Below are 17,961 nucleotides of genomic sequence, written 5' to 3'. Positions count from 1 at the left end.
AAGAAACCAAAGCTGGTCTTCTCAGCCCCAAAAAGCACTGGGAGTACCAAGGAGAAAGAATGGAGAGCAATCTGGGTTGCTGAGTGGCCTTGAGGCTGGCGGCATTGTTAAGCAAAATAAAGAATTGTTAAGCAGAATAAATAAGCCAGCAATTCAGACCAAGGGGGAGTGAGACAGTTATTATCAGCAAAATGGCCCATAAATATCTTCAGTCCCACTTGCTTTGACAGGAGCCTCCTTGAGTCTGGCAGGGAGGGAGAGGGAGAGGGAGAAGGCCCAGCAACTCAAGGATATTGCTGGGCTGCAAGGAGGCCTGCTGCTGGAGGGTCACATTTTCCCAGCCTGCACTCCCCAGATAGCTCACATCTGCCTGCAAGGATGAGTTTGTCCAGCCTCTAGCTCCAATGGAATTTAAAACATTATATCCTGCCTTCCTGCCAGGAAAGGGACCCAAGGCAGCTTGGTGCACAGACTGAAACAAAATACAGTTGGCCTTCTGTATCCACAGATTTTTTATCCATGGCTTAACATCTTCAAAATAATTTACAAATTCCAAAAAGCAAATCTTGATTTTGCCATTCTATCTAAGGCTCACAATTGTACTCTCTGTTGTATTTAATGGGCATCCATGGGTTTTGGTATCCGCGGAGGGTCCTGGAACCAAAGCCCAGCTCAATGGACCAAGCAAGGACCCACTCAATGTACTGCACAGCTAAGACAAGGGTTTTTTTTTTAATTTTTTTAATAAAGTTTATTAATATAAAACAAACATGTATACAGATTCTGATATCACATATCAAACAACATGTCAGACAACGACATCAAAATTATAGAACAAATAGTCCCATCTCAAACAACAACATATTACAGACATTCTACTATAGCAAATGTTCAAACAATACCGTACTCAAGACTCTAAAACCCGATTCCTACTTCTTTCTAATTTCTTACAGGTTCTATCTCAGACCTTGAGTCTGGGTCTTCTAATCTTCTCATTCTCTCTAGCTCTCTCTCTCATGAGAAGGGTTTTTAAAAGTATATAAACCAATGACCACTTTAAAATAGTGGTGACATATAAAACAATGTGTGATGTAAGAGCCAATATGGTGTAGTGGTTTTTGAGTGTTAGACTCTGGAGAGCTGAGTTCAATTCCCTGCTCAGCCATGAGACCCACTTTGGGCAAGTCACATTCTCTCAGCCTCAGGAGATGGCAATGGCAAACCCCCTCTAAAGAAACTTGAGAAGAAAACCCCATGATAGGCTTGCCTTAGGGTTGCCATAAGTCAGAAGGGACTTGAAGGCACACAATAACAACTGTATAAAATCAAAGGAGACTTTATATTATTACAAAAGTATTTATAACATGCCCAACACTTGTGCATTTGGTCTACAAAAAACATCTGTAACCTTTCCTCTGGCCAAGCTGTGGTTCCCAAACCTTGGTCCTCCAGTTGTTTTGTACTTCAGCTCCCAGAATTCCTGACTGTTGGTCAAGGTGGCTGGGGCTGAGTTCAAAACACATGGAGGACCAAAGTTTGGCAGCCACTGGGCCAATGGAGGCCTCTTATTACTCTTCCAAGTCCAGGTGTTTTGGATTTCAGCTCCCAGAATCCTAGACCTTTGGCCAAGATGGCTGAGGCTTCTGGGCACTAAAGTCCAAAACACCTGGAGGACCAGAGTTTGGAGATCACTGGTCATTCCAATTTCATGATTTTTACTGAAAGCCCTTGGGGCCTAATTGCTTTTATGCAAAATCCTCACATGCCCATGGTTTTACATTGTTTTAAAGTACTTTTAACATCTGTTCTAATGTTTCTTTTGAGTTGTTAAATTGTTTAAAATGTTTTTATCCTGTTAGCATTTGTTGTTATTGTTGACATTGCTTCCAGTGGGTGAGCTGCTTTTTATTGTACCAGTTGCTGCCCTGAGACCTTTAGACTGAGGACAGCATTGAAATGTTTTAATAATTAAATAATATTAAGTCAGTGGCAAACATTAAAACAAGCAGAGATAAAGGTGGGATCCAGTGTACTATTGTGATTTGAGTGTTGAAGGTGTTGCAGCTGAAATACTAGACTGGGATCTAATCTGCACTCCAAAAATAATGCAGTTTGGTAACAGCCATGGCTCAATACTATAGGATCCTGGGATCTGTAGCTTTGTGTGGCACCAGAGCTCTCTAACAGAGAAATCTGAAACTACAAATCCCAGAATACCATCGCATTGAGCCATGGCATACAGTGGTGTCAAACTGCATTATTTCTGCAGTGCAGATGCAGCCCAGGACTCTGGGAGACCAGGGTTCAAATCCCCATTTGGCCATGGAAAACCCTAGGCCAAATGGGCAAGTCTCCCTCTTAGCTTCAGAGGAAGGCAAAGGCAAACTTCCTTGGAATAAATTTGGCCAAGAAAACCCTATGAAATGTTGGCTATAGTTAGAAATTACTATAAGGCACCCAGCAGAGATAAAACATAGGACACTTACATGCCCTCTCCATCTCAGAGATGATTGCTTTTGTCTGAGCTCACTGGCAAGGGAAAGATCCCCTCTCCAGTTAACTGAATACAAACTACTTTTGCAGTTAGAACTCAATTTGCAGCACCTGAAGCAACCTGAGGACAAAGGCAGAAAGTGGGAAGAGAAGTGAGAAACTGGGACATTTTAAAAGCAACTGACAGAGTGGGAAGACAGCAGATTAAGCAGGACTGTCTTTGCTAAACCAGGACATTTGGAAGGTTCTGCATTTAGCTGCGTAAGTCCCATTATTTCAGTGGGTCTACTCCATTTGGGAACAGCATGGCAACCCTGTAGATGAGACATTTCCAAGATCTCTTGTCCTCCAGTGCTTTGCTCATGCCCTGCAAATTCAGACTCATGACTCTCTGATCGAGTTTGTCCATCTAACAGGCAGCCTCCCTCCCTCTCTTTCTGCATCCCTCCACCTTTCCCAGCATTCATGTCTTTTCCAATGAGTCCTTCCTTCTCATGATGTGTCCGAAGTATGACAGCCTCAGTTTGATCATCTTGGCTTCTTCCAGGGAGGTTTCTGGCTTGATCTGCTCTAGGACCCATTTACTTGTCTTTTTGGCGATGCGTGGGATCCTCCGCACTCTTCTCCAGCACCACATCTCAAAAGAATTAATGTTCTTCTTATCAGCTTTCTTCACTGTCCATCTTTCATGTCTGTACATGGTGATGGGAATAAAATGGCTTGGACAATTCTAACTTTAGTGCTCAGCTGTTTATCCTTACTCCTTAGGATCTTACTTCGTTCTTTCATAATTCCCCTTTCCATTCTTCTTCTGATTTCTTGGCTGCAGTCTTCATTCTGATCAGTGTTTGATTCAAGGTACAGGAACTCTGACTATTTTGTTTTCCTCATTGTCTAGGTTGAATTTATACAGCTTCTCCATGGTCATTATTTTTGTTTTCTTTATGTTCAGCAGTAGTCCTGCCTTTGCACTTTCTTCCTTGACCTTCCTTAGTAATTGTTCCAGATCTGTGAGGTTTCCTGCTAGTATTATGGTGTCATCTGCGTATATCTTAGATGGTTGATATTCCTTCCTCCTATTTTCACTCTTCCTCCTTCTGTATCCTGCTTTTCTTACAATATGTTCTGCATACAAGTTGAACAAGTAGGATGAGAGGATGCAGCCTTGCCTGACCCCTTTAACAACTGGGAACCATTCTGTTTCTCCATATTTTATACTAACAGTAATCTCTTTTTCTAGGTACAGGTTTCTCACCAGGACTATCAGATGTGTCGGCACTCCCATGTCTTTAAGAGCCTTCCATCATTTTTCATTGTCCATGCAGCCAAATGCTTTGCTCTGGTCTACAAAACACATACTGATTTCCCTCCTGTACTGTAATTCCTTGGCCCATGTCACTTTCAATATACTGGCAAGCAGAGGCCTCAGGTGTGTGATGTGAAGTCAAACCTTTCAGAGAGTTGTGACGTCAAGTGTTCCTGCTTGTATACAAAGCAACCCTAAAACCTGCAAAAAAGCGCATTATAGTTTTTATAGCAATGCTGGCAAACCGTGTTGTGACGTTTATTGTGATCACTCCCATAGCAACCCTGTAAATAGATCTCCATTAAATGCACATTACGCATCCAAAGACTGGGGTGTGCAGTGGGTGGAATGAGAGTTATTTGTCCTTAGGACAGGAACCACAAGAAGAGGGATGAGATGCCATTGGATCCAGAACCAGCTCCAGATTTTTAGCCACTGAATTGCATTTGCTTAGCTCTTAAAATATAGGTTCAGGTGATGGAGAAGAAACATTGTTTTGCATTGGATTATGGGAATTGTATCTTGAAATATCTACACAGCCCAAGAGTCTCTACTTTGTTGTTGTGTGCCTTCAAGTTGTTTCCAATTTACAGCAACCCTAAGGCACACTTCCCAGAATGGATTATTTCTGCAGTGTGTTTTGGAGCTATATTGCAAATACAGTTGGCCCTCCTTATCCACGGATTTTTTTATCCACAGATTCAAGCATCCACAGCTTGAAAATATTTTTTAAAAATAGTATAAATTCCCAATAGCAAGCCTTGATTTTCAATTTTATATAAGGGACACCATTTTGCTCTGCCATTATATTTAATGGGACTTGAGCATCCACAGATTTTGTTATCCACGGGGTGTGTGTGTGTGTGTGTGTGTCCTGGAACCAAACCCCAGCAGATAACTTTGGGATATAGATTATATTGCAAATATAGTTACAATTTATAGCTAAAAGCGATTGAGAGCCAGCATAGTAGAGTGCTTTGAGCATTGGATGATGGCCATGGAAATCCACTGCGTGATCTTGGGCAAGTCACATGCTCTCAGCCCCAGAAAATCCCCTGACAGATCACCATGAGTAGTCAGGAAAGACTTGAAGGCACAAGGGTCAAAGTATCACTGTGAAGCTGAAGGCTTTCCTGGCCGGCATCCATACGTTTTTTGTGGGTTTTGGGGGCTCTGTGACCAGGTTCTAGAAGAGTTTGTTCCTGATGTTTCGCCAGCGTCTGTGTCTGGCCTCTTCAGAGAAGATGCTGGCAAAACGTCAGGAATAAACTCTTCGAGAACATGGCCACAGAGCCCCCCAAACACAAAAGTATTGCTGTTTGGTGGATTTTGGATGTTGTTGTACTTTGTTCTCTGGCCCAAGACAGCTCCTCCTGGATATTCTAACCATAGAGTTGGAAGAGCCCCCTTCTGCCAGGCAGGAAGGAACCCAAGTGCAAGCCCTCTGGAGAGATGGCCCTCCAACCTCTCTTTAAAAGCCTCCATGAAGAATGGCTAAGAGGCCCATTGATTTGCCCCATCCTTGCTGTTGGCATCCTCTCCTCTTTGCAAATAGAGGGAGAGGACGGATCCGAGCCGGCAGCAGATAAGATTTGCACCCAGAGCTCAGGGCAACTTTGGCTTCATCCACACTGGAGCAATAACCCGGTTTGGCCCCGCTTTAACTCTTTCTGGTTCAAGGCTATGGAATTCTGGGAGTAGGAGTTTGTTGCGGGCCCAGAGCGGAGTTAAAGCGGGGCCAAAGCGGGTTATCTCTGCAGTGTGGATGCGGGCAGTGTGTGTGTGGGGGGGGGGGGTGGCACCTTGGGGGAGGGCTGCCAAGGCAAACTCCGCCCAAGGAAGCGGCCTCGGGGCTGCCCCCTCCTCGCCAGCCCAGAAGGAGCCAGCAGCCCCAGAGGAAGCAGCAGCCAGCGCCGCCGCCGCCGCCGCCGCCAGGTGAGCAGCCGCCAGGTGAGGCAGGTGAGCGGGCCGCCCGGGGCAGGAGGCTCCCCTGGGGGGCAGATGGGGCTTGGGGGAAGGAAGGAGCCCCGGGCCATGCAGGGACACGGGGGGGGGACCCTTGGCAACCCCCCAGGAATACAGGGGGGCCTCCTGAGGTTGAGGGAGAGGCCCCCAGGAATGCAACAGGAACCCCAGGAATACAGGGAGACCCCCCCCAGTAACGCGAGCCCCCCTAGTAAAACGGGAGACCCCCCAGGAATGTAGGAGGACCCCAGGAATACAGAAGAGTCCCCTGAAATATATGGGGAGACCCCCAGGAATACAGAGAGGACCCCCCAGTAATTCAAGCCCTTTCCAGTAAAACAGAAGAGACCCCCCCCTATTAATGTAGGGCCCCCCAGGAATACAGGAATGAAATGTAGGGAGAGACCCCCCAGTGATAGTGGGGCGACTCCCAGTAATGCAACAGGACCCCCCCATAATACAAGGAAAACCCCCCAGTAATAAAGAGGGGACCTCCAGCGATACAGGGAAGACTCCCGGTAATACAGGGGGACCCCCAGGAATACAGGAGGAAGACCCCCGGTAATGGAGGGAGGACCCCAAGAAATACAAGGGGGACTCCCAGTAATGCAGGGGAGAAGCCCAGCAATGCAGGGAGACCCCCCAATAATTCAATGGACCCTCAGAGATCCCCAATAATCCATAGGGGACCCCCAGTAATACAGAAGCCCCCTCTCCTCTTCTTCCTCTGGTTTCTTCCCTAAAAGGTTGCAGGCTCAGTCCCCAGGATTGGGCCCTTGGGGGGGACCCCCTTTTCCGAGGGTCTTCCTGCTGGGGAGGGGAAAGCAAGCCCCCCTCTCCCCAAGGGATTGGGCTCCGGATCTCCCTTCTTAGTGTGGATCTTTCAGTCATTTGTATCGCCCTGATACTGTTTTGAGAACTTTGTTTAGTTTGTTTCGTTTATTTGTTTTGTCATCAATATTTTTTTGTGTCTGTAAAAAAGTGGTTTTTGATTTATGGCGACCCTCTGGTGGGGTTTCTTTTGAGGCTGAGAGTGTGTGACTCGCCCAAAGTCTCCCAGGGGTCACACACTCTCAGCCCAGAAGGAACCCGCCAGAGGGTCGCCTTAGGGACGAGCCAAGGGGGGGGTTCCACCTCTTGATTGTAAGCTGCATCCACACTGCAGAAAGAACCCAGAACCTAGCCTTGGTCAGAGAGCACTGGCCCCACAGCCAACTACAGGATCCCATAGCACTGAGCCATGGTCGTTGAAGTGGTGTCAAACTGAGTTATTTCTGTAGTGGGGAGGCAGCCTGATTTGGGTAATGCAACAGGGATACTGGTTCTAAGGCCGCATCCACACTGCAGAAATTAATGCAGTTTGACATCACTTTAACTTTGGTGTTCCAGATGGTTCGGACTTCAGTTCCCAGAAGTCCCCAAAACACCTGGAGGACCAAAGTTTGGGAGCCACTGTCTGATGTTGTGTTCTTCAGGGATCCATCTTTGTTGGTCTCTTGCTGTGATCCATGGGAAGAAGTAGGTAAGAAATAAAGATGATGATGATGATGATGATGATGATGAAACTGTGTCTGCAAAAGCTTATGCTTCTACACTCCATCGCACTATGATTCCCCATCTATGGCTGCATCCTATGGAATCCTGGGATTTGTAGTTTGGGGAATCACTAGAGTTCTCTCTAGAATAAGTTTGTTGTTGTTGTGAGCCTTCAACTTGTTCCCAATTTATGGCAACCCTAAAGCGATCATGTAATGAAGTTTTCTTGGCAACATTGGTTCAGATAAGGTTTGCCATTGCCTTTGCCTGAGGCTGAGAGAGTGTGACTTGTCCAAGGGTTTCATGGCTGAGCCAGGATTCGAACCCTGGTCTTCAGCGTCCTAGTCATGCTGGCTCTCAGAATTTTAAAAGCCCCTCACTAAACTACAGTTTAAAAACAATGCAAAAAGCCTTTTTAAATATATAATATATATATAAAGTCTGACAAACCATATAACCTCTAGAATGCTAAATGCGCCTCACTAAACTACAATATTGGGAGAATGAATGGTGGGATATTTCAGTGGCCTCTTCCGAAAGGATCTTGGCTACTCCATAAACCACACAAACACAACAAGGCAGACTAATTTCTTCTTAATCCTTGACATCAAAACCAACAAAGCACCTTTGTGGCCTGTCAGAGGCGGACAGATTTATGGGGGCCCAGCCTTTTGTGAGCTGGCCTGCCTTTTTCCATCGGTTGCAATAAATCTGTTGCCTCTTAAAAAGTTTGCAAGGCTTTTTCTTGTAAAGAATGGAGAGCCAGGCAATGGCATGCCATGCGTGAGTATGCGCCTTGCATTTGCTTGCAGACTATGGCAACCCTATGAATGTCATAGTAGGGCCTTGTCCTTTCCAACATATGGCAACCCACAGGCAAATCTTCCATGGGGTTTTCTTGGCAAGATTTGCCCAGAGGAGGTTTGCCACGATGGGGCTGAGAGCATGGGACCTTTATTGTATAATTCTTCATTGTTTGACTTTAAATGCCCATTTGACATATTATAATCACATTGGGCCCATACAGACAGGCCAAAATAAAGCCTAAGGACTAGAGCACAGCTTTGGTGCAGCTTCTCCCCTCTTAAGATGCACATATCATTTAAACAGCAAAGCTCCCAAGTGGCCGGAAGCAGCTTTATTTTGGCCTGTCTGTATGGGCCCATTATAACCATTATTGCCACTTCTTGGGTATTTTCCGAGGGATGTCTAGCAGAGGTTTTAAGGCATTTTAGACCGGGAAACCGACTGTTACAGGGGGAATAACTGGGGGTGCAGTTTATTTATTTGTATTATTTATTCAATTCTTAAACTGCCCCCCCATGACATTTTATTTTGGTCCCCAGAATTGTCAGCTGAGCATTTTGCAGATAGTTTCCAAAGAAATGGCGCATGCAAAGTGAGGAAGAGTAGGCAAACTCACCAAATATTTCTAGGCGTCAGCAGTTTTCAGTGTCTGTCTCTATGGGATTTTATTGGGGGGCAGAGTTTTTATTTGGAGGGCCAATGCCCTTGTTCCAACCCAAGTTATAGCTGTGTTGCTACACTGGTCTTTTTTAACAGGCCATTAAGGAACTGGCAAAACCACCTCGTAATATTCCTCGCCAAGGAAAACCCTATGAAATTGGCGGAGTCCCCCATAAGTCAACAGACGGCTTGAAGGGATATACTTTTGTAAGTTTCTAAGTGCTTTTGGATTGCGAACCGTATTGAGTCCCAATTTTGGGGGGAAAGGGGGATACAAATAATAAAAATAATAGAATTCACAGACATAGCCATGTTAGTCTGTAGAATCAAGTCTGTAGAGAGACTTTGTAGCATCTTTGAGACTAACTGAAAGAAATAAATTGGCAGCAGGAGCTTTCCTAGACTTCACTCTACTTCCTTAGATGCATTTGGTCATCATCATCATCATCATCCACCCCCCCCAAAAAAAAAAAACCCAGGTAAGCCTGCTTTGGGTTACTTGTAGCACCAGGACTTCATTCCCTGTCTCCAACTACAATCCCTATTATCCCCCACAGAACATAATTGGTGGCTGATGATTTTCTGAGACAGCCAGAACTCTAGGTATTTTTTATTGTGGGAAGTAAAACAAGCTGAATACCATAGATCCTATTCAGAAATGGCTGAGTGCTGTCCTTAACCCTTTTCCCATTGAGGTTTGCATTCCCATTGCAGGGGGTGACTTGAGAAAATGCCCATTATGAACCATGGAATGTGTGGAATTCACAGCTGTAACTTGCAGCCTGTATATCATTAGCAATCTATTACAGGCTAATTAACAAACAAACTCCAATAATTACCTGCAATTTTGGAAGCAGCCAATAAATAGATTTAGAGCCATCATGGCATTTTGAGGGGGGGGGGTCATATTCTCACTTGACCTTAAATCTGGATTAGTTCATTCATCCTTGTGTACTTTTAAAGCAGATTCAACCACTGACAGCTGGAATATATATATATATATATATATATATATATATATAAGCAAACCACAGTTTTGCCACTTTATATAAGGGACATCATTTTACTGCCTCATTGTGTTTAATGGGATTGAGCATCCACAGATTTTGGTACCCACCTAGTTCAAAAGATGCCCCTGGTTGAAATGAAGCTGCTGAGCAGAGTCTTGTTCTGGATCAAGGAATCTGTAGCAGACCAGGAGAGTTGTTCCAGACTGGTTTGCTTTACTACTAAAGACGTTGTTGTTGTTGTTGTTGTTGTTGTTGTGTGTTTTCAAGTCCTCCCTTATGGCAACCCTAAGGTGACCCTATGGGAGAGTTTCTTGGAGAACCTATAGGGAAGTTTTTAGTCTATTATAGTATTGTGTTTTATTGTTGATTATATATGTCTGGTGTTCCTCGGTTTGGTGAAATGGGCATTATAAACAAACACTCTTATTATTGGCAGAACTTGTTCTGAGCAGGTTTGCTTTTGCTGTCCTCTGAGGATGAGAGAGTGTGACTTTCCCATTGCAGCAACCTGACTCTGTTGACTTTGAGGGAAACCTAGCAGGGCCTTCTCTGCATCCCTTTGCAAGATCCTTCCACATTCTTGGACCTGAGCAGTAGCTCTGAATGGAGGTGGGTGGGTGGGGAAAGGCTCCCCTTCCAAAAGTGCGGAGGCTGCATGGAGGTGCTTTAGGTGGCTGCCATTTTGGTCCAAAGGACTTAGCTCTGTCACAGGCAGGAATACTAATGTGGTTTTGCAGGATTCAGCTGTCTCTGAGTGACCCAAGAAAATATATCCAGCTTCTTCTAAATAGGTTGCCATGTGCTCATGCGCCGAGACCTTGGGACAGATAAATAGGTTGCATACAGAGGCTGTGGAGGGCTGAGATTTTGCTCAGATCAGTTATTACAGTTCAGCAGTTAGCTTATAATGGGGGAAGGAAATGGAAAGAAAGCGTCTTCTATATTGCTTGCAAGAATGCGACTCTCCCTTTCCCAGACTTTTGTAAGACTCAGTGAGAACTCCTCAGTTTTTGCATGATCCTTGATCCATAGAATTGATTGATTGATTTCATTTATTATTATTAACATTTATTTATAGAGTGCTGTAAAGTTTGCAGAGCGCTTTACATAGCAAGGGTCAAATAAAATAAGGGGAAAAAAGAATAGTAAGAAAATAGTAAAAAAGAATAAGATTTACGTATATCCAGTATGGGACTTGCGGCGGCTTGCAATACAAGCTAAAGACAAACGCAATTAAAACAATGGCTCAAAGAAAGGTTAAAAAGCAAGCGAGTAAGCAACCACATTAAAAACATGAATGTCAACCATTTACAAATGCAATGTTGTTGTGTGCTTTCCAGTCATTTCTGACTTATCCCAAGACAAAGCTATCATGGGTTTTGGGGCTGAGAGTGTGTGACTTGCCCAAGGTCACCCAGTGGGTTTCCATGGCTGAGCGGGGAATTGTACCCTAGTATCCAAAGTTGTGATCATAATAATCATCATCATCATCAGCATCATAATTATTGATTTTTTTACCTTCTTCTCCCCATGAATCGTGGCAAGGCATAACAATTAACAGACACACCTCATCAGTTAAAACACATCAATTTAAAAGGACAGACGTACAATTTAAAAGGACAAGATATATACATATATTAAAGCAATCCAGGTTTAAAGTCCTATGATCAAACTACGCCATGCTGGCTCTCACAACGGCAATTTGAACATAGCAAAGCTGTAACGTGTGCATGAGCCTTCAAGTTGCCTGTTGATTTATGGTGACTCTATTAATTTAATAGGATTTTTTAAGGCAAGGAATATTCAGAGGTGGCTTTGCCACTTCCTTCCTCTGAAATAGAGCCCACAGCACCTGGCATTTGTTGGCAGTGCCTCATCCAAGTAGGGCTGACTTTGCTTAGGTTCCAAGATCAGATGGGATCTGGTACCTTTGGGATATTTAGGCAATATAGTACATTCCAGTTAAGAGCCCTTCTTCAGTGGCTAGTTTGACAGGCGAAGGCCTGGGTAAATAAGGTCTTTGGCAGCTGTTGAAAAATAGCAGCCAGGGGCCCAACTGGACCTTCCATGGAGGACAGTTCTTTGGGCAGCCACCAAGAAGGCCTTCCCATGTGTCCTTACCAACTGCAACTCTTTGTTTCCAGGACCTCTGTGGATGCTCAAGTCCCATTAAATACAGCAGCATAGTAAAATGGTGTCCCTTCTATAAAATGGCAAAATCAAGATTTGCTTTTTGGAATTTGTTTTTTTACAAAATATTTTCAAGCCATGGATGCCTTTGTGGTGTTTGCTCTAAATGCATCTGTGCAACAGCAACAATAATAACAACTGCTGCTTTTGAGACCCAGCTAGGATGTACAGTGTTTCTGCAGATGGCATGGCCCATTTACACATATTGCTGGCAGTCATTGGCAAACAAATGATCCAGCAAAAGCATTGCGGGATGATTTAATTTGTGCTCTTGCAGAAATCTTGAGAAAGTGGGGCGTGTGCATCTTTGTACACATGGAAAGAGCAAAATCTACCTGCAGAGTGACTTCACACAGAGAGCGTATTGCTCAGGAGTCCATTGGAGACTTTATAGTCTTTTTATACCCTTTTAACTGTCATGGCTTCATCCTATGGAACACTGGGATTTGTAGTATAGGTTAGTTTTTTGGGGCTATGTAGCTGTGTTCTGGAAGAGTTTATTCCTGACGTTTCGGCAGCATCTATGACTGGCACCTTTAGAGCATGCTGGCGTGGGAGTGAGTGGGGTAGATATACACTGTGCGACCTTTGGTTGGATGGAAGTGGTTTATGTGTTAATTTGTGTAGTTTAGGTTGTTATAGTGTAATTTCAAATCCCTTCTGATTTATGGTGACTCTCCCTCAGGTCACCAACATGTAAGACTCCTCCTTGGCCCAAATTCTTAGACAAGATTAAGATAGCTCTCCTTTCCTAAATTTTATGTTGAGACAACAGTGGCTCATTGCTTCTGAAACCAACACTTCTTGTTGTTGCTGTTGTTGTGTGCCTTCAAGTCGTTTCCATTTTATGACAACCCTTATCATGGGGGTTTCTTGGTAAGATTTGTTCAGAAGAGTTCATGCTTCAGTGATGCTGAAAATGGAGGACATTATGGAATTCCTCCCAGACAGAAGGTTGAAATGTAGGGCATGCCCTGGAAAAGGAGGATGCCTGGTCAGCTTGGTCCTGGGAGAAAGGTGGCATATAAATATACTGTAGTCAATAAATAATAAATAAATCAAAGTGGTGGCCAGCACTGTCGATGGCGGGGTTGTCAACATGACTTGAGCCTTTCTTAGGGTCTCCTTAACTTGAGATCCTCATCTCTTCCTCCTTGGAGATCCATTGGCATTGCAAAGGCATGTGTCTCTTGCAGATAGCAGCTGTGGTTAGGGGCTTCTGAGCCTTTTTGCAGCAGAGGAAGGAAGGGGAGGGATTTTCTTCCATTTTCTCCAAATGCTAAGCAATAAAGCAGATGTTTCCTGGCTCCTTGGTGGGACCTTGCGTTGGCAGATTTGAACAGAGGCAGTGGAAGAAAAAGGGGTGAGCCTTAGCAACTGTGGGGCTGGGAAAGAATTGGGTAGAGAAGATCCACAGAAAGGATTTGGTTTCTCATGTGGCACTTTTATAAAGTGGGCTTCTTGTTGTGTGCCTCTCCAGCTCACAGCTGTCCTGAGGAGTTGAGCCTCCCTTATTTTATATTCCTGGGACTGTAAGTGTCTTGGATTTTGATTTTTTTTTTCTTTCTTTCAAGATTTTGGAAAAGTTGCATGTAAATAATGAGATGCTGGTAATGGACTCTAATGTTTCATATACACCTTGAACACATAGAGTGAAGGTAATATTATACACAGTATTTTAAATAACTTTGTGCGTGGACCAAAGTTTGCGTACACTGAACCATCAGAAACCAAAGGTATCACTTTCTTGGCCGCGTGTGCCAGTGATTTTGGATTTTGGAATATTTTGGATTTTGGAATTCCAGATAAGGGAGGCTCAACTTGTATTTTAAAATAGTTTCAGAAGTATTTAATACAGTAAATGAGCATAAAGGTTCAGTCCCCGCCATTCAAAGTCCCTTCTGCAACAGACAGTTGGAGATCTTTGTCAAAAGAAGCCAGTGAGGTATAGTAGTTTGAGCGCTGAACAGTGAATCTAGAGACCAGGGTTCGATTTCCCGCTTGGCTGTGAAACCCACTGCATGACTTTGGACGAGTAGCATGCTCTCAGCCTCAGGGGAAGAAGGGTTTTGATAAACGGAGACCAAAAAAGAAAGGTAGCTTCTGGAGCATGCGCGTCGGATGGGGCTCCCTTGTCATTAAGGCAGCGTGTCTGCCCCAGGTTTTAGTCCAAACTGTAAAGGAGCTATCCGTGGCCTGAACCTTATGCTGAAAATATGCTAAGGTGTTAGCTTGCATTAAAGTTCAGTATCTGCCGTTGTTGTACTTGAGAGAGAAAAGGAGAAAAAGTGGAAGAGAAAGAGAATATGGGATGACAGGAAAGGGATGGGTGCAATGATGATGATGATGGGGTTAAAAAAAAAGATGAAAACCAAGTTCTTTTCAGTAGCCATTTTGAGAAGGACCATAAATGCAAACAGGTATTTGGAGGCAGTACAGTATATTCACACTGTTTTCACACACTTGGAGACCCTTTTTGCATGGTTTTGGCTCAGGATTGCGCCCAATATGATTTTGGGGAGGATTTGAGAGATGGATGAGAGGTTCAGGGGTGACAAGTGGGATCTAAGGACCAGATGCAGTTCGCTGGCCATACAATGCCCTCCCTGCCTTAGAGAATCAAATATGGAAGCCTAAGACCAGGGGTAGGCAACCTTTTTGAGCCGGGGGCCAGGTTGCTGTCCCTCAGACAACTGGGGGGCCGAAGCAAAAAAAAAAATTAAATAATTTTTTAAAAAATTAAATAAATAAATAAACCGGGACAAATGCAGGACAAAATTTTCAAATGGATGACACTTTTTTTAAAAAATGGAGTACACACGAAAAAAATTGCTGATTTTTAAAAAAATATTAATATAAATGCATGTTTCTGAGGCTTCTATAGACAATTTCCCCCCTTGCCCGCCGCTTGCCCCCCCTTGCCCGCCTCCTCCTGATAGGCCAAAGGCCCCATGCCCTCACGCAAGAGGCCAAAGGCTCCGGCGGCAATCGGTCCCAAGGCCTTACCGGGCTGCAGGTTGCCTACCCCTGCCTAAGACTGTGTATGTTGACTAACCGGGGCATTTTTGAGTGTCCGCTTTGAACACAAATTGGATGCAGGTTTGTTTGGTTTCTGGAAATCCATTATGTTGAGGTTTGGATGCCATTTTTAGCTGGCATAATATCTGACTGTCTGTTTGAATGTTTTCACTTTCCACTTTTCAACTGCTTGATAATCCGCATTCCTTGGGCGATGTGTGTGTTTTATGTGCATTCAAGCCAGCTGTCAACTTGTGGTGACCTCATTACATTTTTATAGGGTTTTCTTAGGCAAGGAATCCTCAGAAGCAGTTTTCCCGGTTCCTTCTTCTGAAATAGAGCCAACAGCACGTGGGATATGTGGCAGTCTCCAATCCAAGCTCAGTGAGGCCCTTGGTATCCATTGAGGATTGATAATGATGATCCATTAAAGAATTGCACACTGTTCTGAAATATTGGTGATGGTCAGGCATTAACATTCCTCTTCCACAGCAGCTACTCTTCATTGCTAAAAGGTGAAGTGCCTTCATTGCTACATCCAGTTGATAAGGTGATCAATGATAAGTCAGTGGCAAACCTCTGAACACATCTTGCCAAGAAAACCCAAACCTTAGGGTCTGAAATGACTTGAAGGCACACAACAACAGCAAGAAATAAGGGAGAGGAAATCCAACCTAGCTTTCCTTAGGAGGGAATTCTGAAGCCTGGGAGCATCCGCCAAGAAGGCCTTTTTAAATAATAATAATAATAATAATGATAATAATGATAATAATAATAATATATTTTTATTATTTCTTACCCACCTCTCCTCATGGCTCGAGGCGGGTTACAACACAAGACACAATCATTATAATACATAGAACAATAATTAAATGCATTGTTATTATTATTTATGCCTTTAGGGCTGAAGGGCGGGGTATAAATATCGTATAGATAGATAGATAGAATTCATGTTTGAAATTCATGATTAAAACTGCCTGCATAGATCTGCCGGAAGAGATGGGTCTTCAAATGTGTCTTATATTACATGTCCTCCCCATTACTGTATCCCACAGCCACTGTGGGAATTTTGATCCAAAAATGTCACTTGCCTGTACTGCAACCACTGACTCACAAACAACAAGGTTGTGAGTTCAGTTCCAGCCAGGGGCTCCAGGTTGACTTCGGCTGGCATCCTTGCATAGGTTGCTAAAATGAGAACCCATCTTGTTGGCAGCAGTTAGCTTACACTTTGTAAACCGCTTAGCATATCGGTAAGTAGTATAGAATTGTTCTTGTAATGCTATTACTAACTCTCCTATCTTAACGGTGGCTGGCACAAAGTAGACTTTATCATTGTCTCCAGTGCTGTTGTTTTCTGGATGCTTTGAGATAACTCGGGAGTTAGTTAATGCTGTTGACATCTCTCCAGGGAGGGAGGACAGAATCCCAGCACTCCTTTCCTTTTAAAAGTTACTTCTTGGGGGCCAAAACTCCCCCCCCCCAACGTCCATCTTGGATTTGAAACATTTTTCCTTCTATGCAAGGGCCAGTTAAAATGAATTCGGATCTGGATAAATCAATTATTTTTGCATCCCTGGGTTTGGAATGACAGCCTTCCCCCTCCTTTTAAAGCATGGGATTAACTAAAATAAAATGGGGCTGTAGCCACGCTGCAGAAATAATTCAGTCTGGCACTGCTTTCACTGCCATGGCTCTATCCTATGGAATCCTGGGATTTGTAGTTTGTTGTGGCACCAGAGCTTTCACAAAATAAAAAAAAATCACAGATCTCTGTAGCACTAAGCCATGGCTGTTAAAGCGGCATCAAACTGCATTATTTCTGCAGTGTGGATGCAGCCTGGGAGGAGTAAGGGAAGAGTCCCAGTTGCTCACTCCTGGAATTCCATGCAAATTTACCCCAAAGAAAGTGGGTTGTCATACCTTGCTGTTTAAATAAAATAGGTAGTTCCATAGCTGGGAGAAAGGTTACTTTACCCCCAGATTTTAGAGAGTTCACAGCAATGGAATTCCAACTCTGGAGCTGTCCATTGAAGCCTGTGGTTTATCCTTTCTTTCCAGAGTGTAAACACACCTGTTTGTTCCTCTTTTCTTCCAGGGTGATTCATGTTTTGAATCCACAAACTGCTGGTCTTGCCATCAGGGTTTTGCACCTGTTCCTATGCTGGCCTGGAACCCACAGGTTTTGAAAGGGGTGATAGGAAGGACAGATTTGGCAAATGCAAGAAAGGAGCGACCATGAGATGCACAATGTTCATGAAGGGCAGGTGTGGGCAGGCATGTTCACCCCTTTGTGAACTGAACATGAAGTGATACCTTTCATGGGTGAAGGGGCCATCCCATATTGGGAAGCCCAGGGGGAGCTTTTCCAGGGGCAGTTTTTTTTGCCTTGAAAATCAAGGTATGGCAGGTCAGTCCCTGGACTGCCCCCTCTTTTCTAGCCAAAAACAACCAATTACCATTCCTTTGGATGCTTCCAGGAACAACAGATACCTTATGAAATTTGGTTGTCTCTTGCACTGTTTGGTATCAAGCACTGCATATTTTTCAAAGCCAGAAGTAGCCTTCTGGGCACATCTGGGTTGCAATTTGGGAGGGATTATTCATGCCCTATGAGGAGAGCCTTAGTGAGCTGGGGGTGTTTAGCCTGGAGAAGAGAAGGTTAAGAGGATGATATGATAGCCCTATTTAAAGACTTGAAGGGATATCATATTGAGGAGGGAGCAAGCTTATTTTCTGCTGCTCCAGAGACTAGAACGTGGAACAATGGATGTAAGCTACAGGAAAAGGGATTCCACCTCAATATTAGGAGGAACTTCCTGAGAGTAAGGGCTGTTTGACAGTGGAACATATTCCCTTGGAGAGTACTGCAGTCTCCTCCTTTGGTGATCTTTAAAAAGAGGCTGGATGGTCATCTCTCAAGGGTGCTTTGGTTGTGAGTTCCTGCATGGCTGAATGGGGTTGGACTGGATGGCA

The 17,961-nt window shown here is 44.1% G+C and overlaps 1 protein-coding gene across 1 annotated transcript in view; it reads left to right on the top strand.

Annotated features, from left to right (window-relative positions):
- The first annotated feature begins 13,308 nt into the window (after positions 1-13,308).
- Positions 13,309-17,961, top strand: part of DNMT3B (DNA methyltransferase 3 beta) — a 50,736-nt gene continuing 46,083 nt past the window's right edge. Inside the window, exon 1 of the mRNA XM_089513431.1 lies at positions 13,309-13,330. The gene's annotated coding sequence lies outside the window, so the exon portion shown is untranslated. The remainder of the gene's footprint in view (positions 13,331-17,961) is intronic.

The sequence above is a fragment of the Sceloporus occidentalis genome, unplaced genomic scaffold (assembly GCF_023333645.1).
Source record: "Sceloporus occidentalis isolate IW3139 unplaced genomic scaffold, rSceOcc1.0.p SCAF_3, whole genome shotgun sequence".
NCBI lineage: Eukaryota > Metazoa > Chordata > Lepidosauria > Squamata > Phrynosomatidae > Sceloporus > Sceloporus occidentalis.
This window is presented reverse-complemented; position numbering and strand designations above follow the sequence as displayed.